This window comes from Varroa jacobsoni, unplaced genomic scaffold (assembly GCF_002532875.2).
Source record: "Varroa jacobsoni isolate VJ856 unplaced genomic scaffold, vjacob_1.0 scaffold_79, whole genome shotgun sequence".
In the NCBI taxonomy this organism is placed as follows: Eukaryota; Metazoa; Arthropoda; class Arachnida; order Mesostigmata; family Varroidae; genus Varroa; species Varroa jacobsoni.
Window position 1 is genome coordinate 4640 of NW_019212981.1, and position 12730 is coordinate 17369.

General features: G+C 40.8%; 1 protein-coding gene across 3 annotated transcripts in view; it reads right to left on the reverse strand.

The window, feature by feature from the left end:
- Positions 1-12730, reverse strand: part of LOC111263532 (uncharacterized) — a 29890-nt gene that overhangs the window by 2693 nt on the left and 14467 nt on the right. The gene's annotated exons all lie outside the window — the stretch shown is intronic.

Genomic DNA, 12730 nt, shown 5'->3' on the forward strand with positions numbered 1-12730 from the left:
TATATATATATATTTTTTTTTTATTTGCTAGGCTGTCTCATTAGGATGCCAGTAAGCAGATGGAACAGAATCTCAACTTCTGAGTCGTACTTGAATTCACAGTATATGCAGATGCCAGTTAGTTGTTAAAATAAGTTGAGTATACAAAGAAGCAATCTTGTCGGTAAAGCATCGTAAACCGAATAAGCCTGGTCTGCCATTCAGGCTAATGAAAAATTACTGATTTTAGATGCGGAGCCTTTACCATCCAGAAGCACCCTCCGCTCTTCAGTAACAAAAAAAAAGATTTCTTTAGCCGCAGTGTTTGCAAATAGCCTCAGAAAACAAGTTATCCATCAAGCTAACCTGAAAGTACTATTGCTTGTTACTCGAATCACTTCTAAATGAAAACGAACTATACAGATAGGTAATCGTTTCATCATCACCTATGCCACCAGTCTTCTGCGTAATATCGTTAATGGGCAGTCAGTTATCGGCCTAGTTCCTACAGAAGAGAACCGATGGCGGGAAGTTTTTACGTCATTACCAGTTGTCTATCATGATCACTATGAATACCAAACTTCTCTCTAAGTTTTCCCACACCACAAACCGTGTCAGACCTGATTTAGATCAAGAATGCTTTTCCTTTTCGTAGCGTACAATTGCTCATCCAGCTGTGACCGCTTGTTTAAGAAATAGATAATTGTACATCAGCACTTTTCTGTTTTCGTCATCAACTTTGGGATGTATGTTCTATGAAACCTATCTTGATGAGAAGTTTCCTGTCGAACAGAAGCCTCTGACACACTGAGCATGCCGCAGTCGATTGAGTATGGCGTGCTTTTTGTCTGACATGTCGTCGTAATGCTCCATTTGTTTGTATGAGGGCAAAGTGATAAGCGTAAAAATAGAGCAAGTTGGGACAAAAGGATCCCAGGAAAAAAATGAGCCAAACGAACTAGCAAATTGACAGGAGCAAAGCGCGATTGACTCGGTCCGAGCAGAACTAACCAGAAGTGAATCCACATAATTATAATGCTTACTCCACCGCGCGTTCCCATGTTCGCTATCTTCGACGCAACTATTCAAGCGAAATTATCAACAAAGAAAATCGTACAATTTTTTCGTTCTTTAGCTCAACGATACAGGCGATATCGACCAAATACCCTCTGTGTCGATTATGGGCACCCCACAATGTTTTAACTCCTTCAGCACCAACTAACCTGTCGAATATCCACAATTCTATTTCAGTCAGAATATCTGTATGCAAAGGCATCCTGTAGCAGAAAAAAACGTTAACGTTGCAGCTGTAGGGCGGCGGGTAGCTCTGCTACGACGCACAGCTCTTCTAGCGCTGGTGGTCCGATGATTCACCTCTACCGACTATTTCCCTTTAGAAAAAGCTTGTACAAGAGCGTTTCATTCATTTCGTAATCCCTTTGCCAAACTTCACCGACATTAGCTTTGTCGGTAGCCGCACTCGGGCAGATCGTTCCGATACGACACCCCACCTATGTGCCGTTTACACCAGCCTCGATAATAGCACATCCCAATGTCCGTTATGCGCACTTGGAACACGTCGTTGTAGCAGCTGGGGAGGGCAAACGATGTTGAAACTCGTCTAGATGTTACTGTCGTTGATGCAGAAACTGCGAGTCTATCTTTACGACATCTTTTTACGGCTCGAACGTTGTCACGGGGGCACCCACGGGTGGTGATAGTCCTTAAATAGATGTTCCTGGTGTTTTGTAGCTTGCAATATGTGTGAGTGTATGAGCTCCTATTGGAATTGGGACAAACGGGTACTGGGGAGAAATGCACTAATAGGTTTCAGTTCCTCGATTTTCCTAATACGCATATATATATATATATATATATATATATGTATATACACTATTTAACTTAAAACCCTTCCTGTCTTGTAGAAGAAAACTGCTATTTGAAATACATTTATGATTGTGAACAGCTATGGCTGAGGCAGATTGTTAACTAAGAAAGGTCGGTTAACGAAAGTGGCGGACAGGCGGGTAGTAGATACTTAAGGCGATCGTAAGCAAACGCTCCGCAGTTCGCTAACGGGCTTGTTTCATTTTTATCCTAACATCTTTGTTTATATGAAGAACATTACGTACACCTCTGTAAGACTATAGACGTATGGCACATTTGAGATCTACTTTTAATTCATCTATTATAGAGAAGGAGGGAAGCAATACTTGGCGATATTTCTAAACACGAAATTTCTCAAAAGCTATTCGTTGTGCGTGACAAGCTTCGAAAGACGACAAAAAGTGTAAAAGTTAAGAAGTTCCAAACATTTGCTTACATTCCCTCGTCACGCTACCGCATTCCTAACAGCAACAGAAACGGCACTTAAATATTTCAAAACAAGACATTTCTACCCCTTGAACTTCAACTTCATGTAGGTAGCGCCGTACCACTCCGCCAAATTACGAACAGAACAAAGCACTATTATTGCTAGCCTATTAAAGACCGAGAGTCATATATGGCTTCAGGTTTAAACATTACATCATCTAGCAGTTGCGTGTTCATTAAATTCACAATTTATTATATATATCAACATTAACAACAAATGCCATCAGTTTATGATTGTTTATACACTTACGCATATACGCGCGTCTAGCATGTTCCGTATTAACAGTAGCATGGACAATAAGTTCTGTTACTTGATCCGCGTTTCGCTCTTTTCATTTCAAACTTATCAGCGTTGTTGAATTAATATAGCGATATAAGCGTATAGTCACCTGTCATATCTGTAGAATGGCTGGCGGATCCATCTAATGAACGCTTTTGAGTTATCGAGCCTGTACGCAAGAAAGTGAGCAGAACGGGCCGTATATCATCAACATGAACAATGCATGTACACAAAGGCCTGCACACTTAAACAAGCATGTACGGCCTTACGAGCGGGCAATTGAACGCCCAGACAATCGTGACAATGATGTTTACCCGTTGACTGGGCCAATCACTTAAGGGTGATTCGCGCAGTGAATTCTGTGCATTATGCACATCTAGCACAATGCCGAACGTGCACAGATCTGTATAGATGATTGCGGTTCGCTAAGTGTAAGCTTGTCGCCATTGTTATTGCTGTGTACACTTAATCGTACGGAAGGAAAAAACGTCCCGGTGTTAGCGTTTAATAACAAGTGGCAGCAGGGTAGCATTTGACGACTTTAAACAACGATCGGACCAGATCCGATCCGATCCGATCTGCTCTGAGTCGCGTGACGCCACTCCGGGCTGCATCTCGGTTCGCAGCGCGTTCAGAACGTCTCGAGGGCAAACATTTCTGTTCACGTAGCAATGACCATCGTGCCATATCATTACATTCGCATAGTGCGAATATGATCATCGTGCTCGTTGACGCCTGTGCTGCTGACGATAATAACGATTGCAAACGATGCACCTTCAACCCTTGCCTGACCAGTCGTCATTTAGCACCCCGAATAATAGCAAGCTTCAAAATCGACACTGGCATTTCTGTGAGGTAAACAACTTTTCGAAAGACTCGCTCAACAGCTTTTTTGGAACTGGTCAGATGGCCATTGCAGCGCTATTGCCATCTGTAGCAGTCGCCATTGATTTTGCTCAAGCTACGTTTGGAAAGGGAGTTTTAAAAAACTCACACGAACCACGCCGTTTTCTGAGTGTCCGAAGGCACAGTAAAAAAAAAAAAGATAACAGATCACACACAGATTCACACACGTAGATATGATGGTCGTTGTCATCTGATGATTACTTCGAATAGCTATTTCGATCTGTCCAGACAAAGACACACTTTGAACAATTGCTACGTATGCTATTGACCCTCTGTAGTGACGCGAACATTTAGTAGAGGACCAGAGTATACAAAGTGGGCGAAACTGAAGCTGGGATTCTCAGAAGAATTTTGTAATAGACAAAAAGAAGCGATGGCGAAAAAATGACCAACTGACAAAGACACGTTGCTGTTATGCCTGTACGATAACAAATTGTAGACCAGATCCATGAAACAACTGCAAGCGAAACATGGACAGACCGTATATCTTAGAAGAAGTTGCATGCAGTCCAAATTCCAATAGCGCTATAACTGGCGAAGCCCTTACGAAGCACACTTTGAATTTGGTAACTGAAATGGTATCGTTGACTGGTTAACGTTTCAAGTTTGATGCCCGATACTACCTTATTTAAGCATTGCTTCATAGGGCTCTGTTTTGAACCTAGACTATCTCGGGCGGAATCGAGAATTTTTTTCCGGGAACTGTTTTCGTCGTCAGAGAAGGGCAATCGTATCCTGGGGCTAGAAATAAACTACTGGGAACTAGTCCGCATAGCCTTTAATGTTGCCAGTTTTGCGTTTAATACCAAAACCGCTTTGAGTTTTGAAATCCATTGCTTTACCAGATGAATGACCTTCTATTAAGAAAAAATATACGCGGTTAATTTAAGATCAGTTATACATTTTTCGTCATCACCAACCTATTCATTTACATTTATCATGTAAATCTGGCTGTAATAGCTTGTTACCTGAAATACTAACGAGTTAGAGTAGATGTCTGTTCGTCTTGTTATTATCGTAATTAACAACAAACTTTTTACTATACAACGTTTACGAGTCTAAGCCGAAACGTTTCTCTACATGTTCGCGTGGCGATTTAGATAGCCTCTTGTTGAAAGAGACCGTGGATCGCTGCTTCAACTTTCCAATTTTGCAATGACATGTACTGCACAATCTGTGTGTAAAAAAGGAAAGTAATATATATACATATATGATACGCTCCTTAATTCAAATCTGACCATCCAGAACCACTCCGGCCAACCCCTTCCTCAAAGATATACACTAAATTATAGTACCAAACCGAAGCACAGCGGTCGCTACGTTGAATTTAATTCGAATATCCTTCCTCTTTTTTCATCTACACGGCAATAGACAACGAATGTTTTCCGTCTATTTTCCAGTTGAATGTTTAAAGCCTCCGTACAGTAAGTACGCTTGCAACAACCAGGTGAAGTCTGATACTGGTCAGAAATGTCAGCGCTTGTTAGTCATTGTTTGCGCCTACCCCGCACAGTTTATTATTCAACTTAGGTAAAACCGATCTAATTTACCGTCTGTCTCAACCAACTCAGGCTCGGCCTGCCAATTCGATCAAAGGCATTGGACAATAGATGGCAGAATACGAAACAGTTAGCTCACTTGTGATCGTTTGACCGCGATCATACCACGGAAGTTAACCAGAACGGAAGCAGTTAAGATACCGCTCAAAATGTTCGTATATTTCCGCATTGCCGGTTGCCCATATCGTTCTTCAGTATCTCTGTTTTGTGGCAGCCCAGTCCTTTGGACCTTCCTCTCCTTTTTCCCTCCTTTTTCTTACCATTTAAAGAATAGGAGCAAAATTCAGAAAGTTCTCGTCACTCGTTCACCGTTGGGCTTTCCCGCACGTATTTTACATCGTAACAAACCGACGGTACGATAGATACCCTTCTATAATTTTGAACAGCTAATCAACATGTAGTTGATCTTGGATAGAGGTTGGACGGGGGTGGGCAGACATTTGGTAAGGTCGTCAATGACCAACAATCTGTACAATGGCACCAGTTAATATATAATAGATAGAACATTTTATAGTAGCAGCAGCGTCAGAGATATTCATCCGAACTCACAATTAGAAACTGATTGACCAACGGCAACAGTAAGTAGAATCCCTAACCGCTAGCAGCGGCTGATGTATGACTACTGTGATTATAACGGAGAGATCGAGATAAAATAGAGGCACGCCATTAAACATAACAAATAGTACTGAAGGCACAAAAGAAGTTGAAATCGATGACAATAAGCGAACTTCAGTGTCAAAGAAAAAAAATGCTAAGAAAAGAACAAGAGGATAACTGGGCGATATTGCCTCATTAGAATTCTGGTCGACCTCAACAACTCTTCACTGACCGACCATCGTATCCATGTGCATACGATACAAAGTATTCAGACAATGACAATCAAAACTGCCTTAGACGGCTACACCGTATCTCCTTTGTATTGTCTAGAAACCGGTAAACAGGAAGGGTTTGGTAGAAAACGACTGCCAAACGTGACCACGCCGGTCTGAATTCTGCTTCACGAGAGCAGAACCGGACAGGGTTCTGGAATAGGCTAGTTCGTACTATTGCGTGATTATGTTGCTAACGGGGGCATCATCGTAATAGAGGGGGATTCCTGGGGATGGTGTACCCTATTGGAACAGTCTCTCGTCGCCAGTTCAAGTAATTTCAGCCAGTCAGCCAACAGCATGTGAGCAGACTTGTCTAAGCAACATAAGGACGACAGAAGAACTGCATGGTTTAGAAAATGAATAGTTCTGGAATAATGTTCATCGGTGAAGAAGAAGAAGGTATTGAAATTTGTACTAAAGATGCAGAACTCTTAGAACTAATTACAAAACTCGTAATTTATCAATAATTATCCTCAGCATCACCAACAGCATCATCATCATCATTGTAGTATTATCGATGAAGTTACCACTGTTTTTGGTGATGTTTGAGGTGCTTAAAAGTCAATGTAGACGGTTACGGCGTTATAAAGTGGTAAAGAACAACCTCTGTTTAGGTGAAGCCTATTAAAGGAATTCGTTAAGTCCAAATTCTGTTTAACGGAGCGATTTAATCTGTCACAGATCGGATTGTTAAAGAAGCCAAACGAAAATCATGTAACAATCACTCGATTATAGAGTAACGGTCACCCAACTACCCTTCCCGTCACTTTATATTATATAGCCTTTTTATATTATTAACTTTATATTATTTATATATTATTACTATATAGCCGTCACCTTCTGAGAGCCCTATACTTAAATAGAGGCAGAATAGATCACTTCGGCCTCCAACTTTATTATCTTAGAATATTATATTTAGTTACGTACAGCGGTTTTGTGGAGTATAAAGGGTTGGTAAGAAGAGAACTTGCTGAGCAGGCAGAGACTTTCACATTATGCCGTTTCCGCCGCTCGGCAGCGTCAAAATTGTACGCATCAACTGCTGAGCCTGACACTGACGAAGAATAGAGTATAATCATATTTAGTACAATTGTGTTTTATATTCCGTACTAGACACCTGCATTTTCGAATATTGCAAGTCTCCTTCGAACTGAAGATTTAAATGGCGCTACGGATAAGGTTTGTGGCAGGCAGGACACAATTACGGCAACTATACAGTTACTTCCCGTTCGACCTTTTCTGTTCCATGTCACGGGGCCGCCTATACCGCTGCGCTACTTAGTGTATAGCATACGCCGTGACGATTTTATGTTATTATGAATGCGATACTCGTCCATCGTCCAGCTCCATTATGTTGTGGCTTCCGTAGGTGATCTCCGCTGACGTGAGAACAGTTTAAAGGTCGAGGCAGTAAAATCCATCCCTAATGCAGACTGAAAGATATGCCTTATAAGAGCGCAAGGTAATGAGGGCCCTGCACTCTTTTTTAGTTAACTTAATAATAATTTAGTAATGTGGGCGAATGCATTACACACTGACTGGAGCACCTTCAGCTATCCTCTTAGAATAGCCGAAATGCGCGGCGTACCGTCTTTTCTGACCTCCGTCCCTCTTCCGACCTATATGCTATAAGGGCCCAGAAACTTACACGCATTACATGGAGCTCTGCAGACTCACCTCCGGGTGCGGAACCACAGAGTTCTAATATCATTACGAAGCTTCCCGGCTACACTGGCAGCAATAGCATGTGTTTTACGTTATTGAACACGGTCCATATCATTGCGCGGATAAGAATGCGTCCAATAGTAGCAGGACGATAAGAACAGAGGTGGAAAACACTTAGGGAAGTCCCATGACACGGAAAAGTAGCGACTGAAGCTGCCACCTGCCAAAATAATAAAGAGACAATGTAAAATTATGATGAGCTGTCGCGTAGTGCCTTTTTCATTCCCTGACGTTCCTGGATAGGCAGTTATGAATACTTGACACGCGCGACGCTGGTGATCTTCTTAAGTTAGAGAAACAAGCTGAGTTTACGATCGGCCCATTCGGAGCCTGTGCCCTTTGGGAGTATATGCAATATTTAAAAATGCCTGAGACGAGTTTTATTTATTGCATTGCGATTTTTTGTTGACGTTGTTAGTATCTGCGGTTATCGTCTGGTAGTGGTGTTTTAGTTGTTGTCGTCATATTTTTTTTCAGATTGCACTTCTTTGGGATCGTATTTAAACTGTACGACAAAGTATCAAGCCCTGGCTGTCAGTTGAGTTTAACTGCCCTAACGAAGTAGCTTAATGATAATTTTGAGTTATCGAAAAAAAAAGCGTGTTTATCGCTCGACTGGTTAAACCCATCCATTAACCAATAGATGTTATCCTTTATTAATCCAACCTCACGTAGACGAGACAAATGTCGACGCGGAAGTAAATGACGGCTTCTTGTATCTCGTTGCGCAAACTCACGGAGTGTTTACGCTGACACAGAAAATACCGCTCAGCTTCGTCCAAACATCACTTGAGTGCATCTTTTTTTTTTCATTTTTCCTCTTTAACATAAACGATACAATGTATTATTTCGTTCGCAAAGTATCTCAGGCTCGTTCCTAGCTTGGCTGTCATCTATTCCACGTAACAGTATCTCACAATTGTAGCAATCCAAATCGTTAGCGGTATTCTTGTTCTGTAAGGCTCTACCTCATTTGTCGGAAGGGGTCTGAACGCGAAATGAGCAATCATAAAGATCCTATGTACGTCAATTTACTGGCTCATATTGAGACAGTCATTATCATTTTGGCAACATGTTCATATATCCTGTTTGAAATGATCACAGAAACATTATCTTCAGTGGCCACAATGTCAGTGACGCATGCGACGACCCGTTAGAGAACTGCTACGATAGATCTCCCTTGCTGTCAGCTCCGTACGTCAATCAATCAGAATCACCTAAACACAGGGGCAGGCTCAACGGGATATCATCACCGTTGAAAAACTAGCACCGAAATCGAGTGCGATCATCTTGATAGCGTTCTATATCAGTATTGTGCGGTGGAACTACCGCTCTCGCAATTAAGCTAACGTAAACGAATCAAGCTAATCAATACGAAGTTGCTAGAAAACGACTGGTTTTCAGATAGCTAGACTATAGTTTTACTTAATCAGTTAATTAATTAATCAGTCAGGTTGGTATCGTGGCGATCGTGCGAGACTTTACATAGAGCCAAAGAATACATGTCTCAATCTCAGAAAATCGACCTTTTCACAAAGCTCAGATCATTTAATGGAATGACGCGTATCGGAATATCGTGCAGGCCGCTGCTGTGAACTGCTGAAATGGCATAAGTAGATAGGAGCTCTCTAAGCTGTATTATTCCTTACTGACTCAATCTGTAATCGAAGAGTACGGATCGTAGCGAAAAACGTTCAGCTTAATAGCGATCCGTTTTATCAGTTGATATACAGGATGAACACATACAAACATATGCCAGCAGTGTCTCTGCTTCGCAACGTAGTCTATAGACGTGGCATCAATATCGTAATGAACATAATTTTCAGTTTCCGATTCTCCCATACCTTCGTGAATGGTTTGAACTCTATATATAGTACTGATTGCGCATCATATCGAGAGATTTTTCAAATCATTTGAGGGTATAAAGAACGCAAACGTTGTTTCACGCTGTTCTTTCGGACCTCCATGCTTTGAATTTTACGTCCGCTATTAGTGTCAGAGGTTCAATCACACAGACGGCTAGTTGTCTCCCAGCACAAAACGAAGTCTGCGTGTCTCTGCCTAGGTTAGAGCCTAGACTACAACGTGTCCCTAACGCTGGAGGACAATTACGTTACCCACTAAGCTATCACGAAGATGGGTCTAGCCCTTCTTTACATAGCTCCTTCTTCCGGCGCATTAATAGTTATGAAACCCCACAAATGACGTACAACCCTCGAATTGGGACTCCGAACTGAGTTGAAGAGACAACTGAATGAAAAAGGTAACCATTAAGGTCTGCTGTTACTGATCATCATTTGCTATCTTCGGGTTGATCGTGCGTTAGGCGCGATAACGACTATACAACCGGCAGCTGTTTGTTCCTGTAGTCGCTTACTTAACAGAAGAGGAAACGACAGTAGTAGAACATGAACTTTAACTTCTGCATGGTAACCATGGCTAATAGTACAATATTGAATTGTTCCAATGAAGAACATCGTATGTCATGTACGCTGTTATGGCGTGTTCAACGCCATTTTCTGTTACCAGACCTTAATAGAAAGGGTCAAGCGCGGCTTATTGGAAAACGTCCCTGTGTCAACAAAAATATTGCTTCCGGAAAAAGCATTCCGTCGAAATCGGGAGTTGGTTAAGCACCTGATAACTTTTTAGTTGTCGAACGTGTTAGAAGACATACAGAAACCGGCATATATATGTAAATTAGTTAAAGAGCAACTAATTCATTTCATTATATTGGTTCATTGCTTTCACAATATCGCACCTCCTTTGGCTATAGCTGATTATGGACGCTGCCGCAGGAGATGAATAATAGGATAATTAATCGTCGGCTTCATATGAAATCACTTAGCTTCATCATTACAGAACGACAGTCTTATGTATCTAGAATTCAGTTCTCAGAAATAAATATATATATCAAAATTCACCGTGTTCCACAAAAGGTTCACACTCCTGTTTATTTTAACGTAGGTGTTGTTGCTATCATCTGGAAAACTACTATTAATTCTGTTACCACGCCCGACAATTTCAATGTATAGTCTTCTGTAAAAAAACAGAAATGAGAAGGACATTATAAACCTACTAAAGACTAGCTATTTATCTAGATAAAACGTTGACACTATGATAAAATATTTAAGCATGTTCAAACATCTTGTATTTGAATCGATCAGCTTAGGCCAAAGCTCTGTTATTGTCCAAGTGTGAGATTAGCAGTAACTACGTAAATGCATATGGTATTGGAAGACATTATTATAGACGTTCAAATATTAAATCGTTGTGCCAATCAAGAATCAGCTAAAAAGATTTCGTGTATTATATCGTCCAATATTGAAGCCATCAAACGGCTGACTTGTACTAGCAAATTAAATGTATCTATATTAGACCATCACGTGTCCGTAAGCTTAGCATGCAAACACACCATTACTCACTACGCTATCACAGTGACAATGCAAAGCCACCTAAAGCCAATGCAACAGCAGTGACAAAAACAGCAGTAATAACCATTCCATAGCAACATTAACGTTCCTAAAATTTCATGGTTTTTTGAAAAAGCGCGCGCAAAAAATATCGAACTAGTGGCGTCCTCTTCAAAATGCGAATCACAACAATGACGTAAATAAATTTTCTCAAAAGTTTACACCTCCAATGACCAGCCGCCGTCACCAACAGTCATTAGGCGAAAGCTTTAACGCAGTCGTTGTGTATCGTTGTGCTATGAGCAGGTGGAATATATTTTATGCGTGGATGATCGCTGAAAAATACCTATAAAAAAAGTTATTCTTTCATTAGTTCTGGGCCTATCGGGTACTTGGGATCAGCAATTAAGAAAGATTCGCAAGCAAAAGACTAGCAGGAGTTAGCAACGGTGTGGTGATTGCCTTATCGTCCTTACGATGAAATCTGCAGAGTTCTGCGGCCGCGGAGGTTCGATTCACCCGAATGAACACGATGGCTGGAAGCCGGCTGACTACTCCTACAACGGTGCGATATAGACATGCGAATATTCGGTGGATGGCAATGAATCACTACAAGAGATTTGTGCGGGCAAATGGACAAGTAGATAGAAAGACGGAAAATTCAGTAAGCTACCGTAAATTAAATATCTGTCCGGAAAATCTGACGTCGATTAAACCGGACACACGATATGGATTCGCTGTTTACTTTTATTTTTAGTAGGTCGTTGTTTATAAATAGAATTGTGTGCACAAGCCCTGTTGTTGATATTGACCTCAACTGGCTTTGTATATGCAGTTAGTTATCTAACATTCAGGGCTGTTGAGATACACACGGGTCAGAAATTAATTGCAATTTCGTAATCCTTTATTCGATAAACTTTCAAAAGGCAGGACTTTGTGGGATGGCTAAGTGTTCTTTTTTCGCATTTCACCTAATATTTGTTAAACGATAGAAAAGCAGAATAATCATTTTGTTTGCTACCAAAATTTTATCTTCCCCAAGAGTGAAAGAACTATATTATTTTAGGGCAAACTGCCTTCCATAAAAGTCATTGCACCGAGAAATGTTATATGATCATCTTGAGTGCTATATGGGCCACGGTATATGAACCGAGATGCTGTCGATGCGAGTTTTACAAAAGTATTAGCTAAAAGCAAACGGCCTCAGAGTACAGCCTGCTTATGCGTTTCGTAAAAATGCGTCTGCGTATATATATCAAATAGAACTAAGTTTTCGTATTTACTTCGTTTATACGCAAGGTTTTGACGGCTTTATTGGCATAACGTATCGCTTAAACAAAACAACATTGTCAATATATACACCCAATTACGGATAATCATTATTATAAATTACTACTAGATATAATTATACAAAAATCATGCATATCACGACAGTTGTACAGACTCCGATATCGTGAAGTTGGCTTTGAAAACTATGCACACATTGTTATCGTTTCTAAACTCACTTCTGGAACAAATGCAGCTTGTAGATTTGCCAATACCTCAATCAATCATAAATTTTCTTTGTATTGCGCAGCAGGATTCCATGTGGATCTACAATAGACGAGCTATTGTCATTGACCT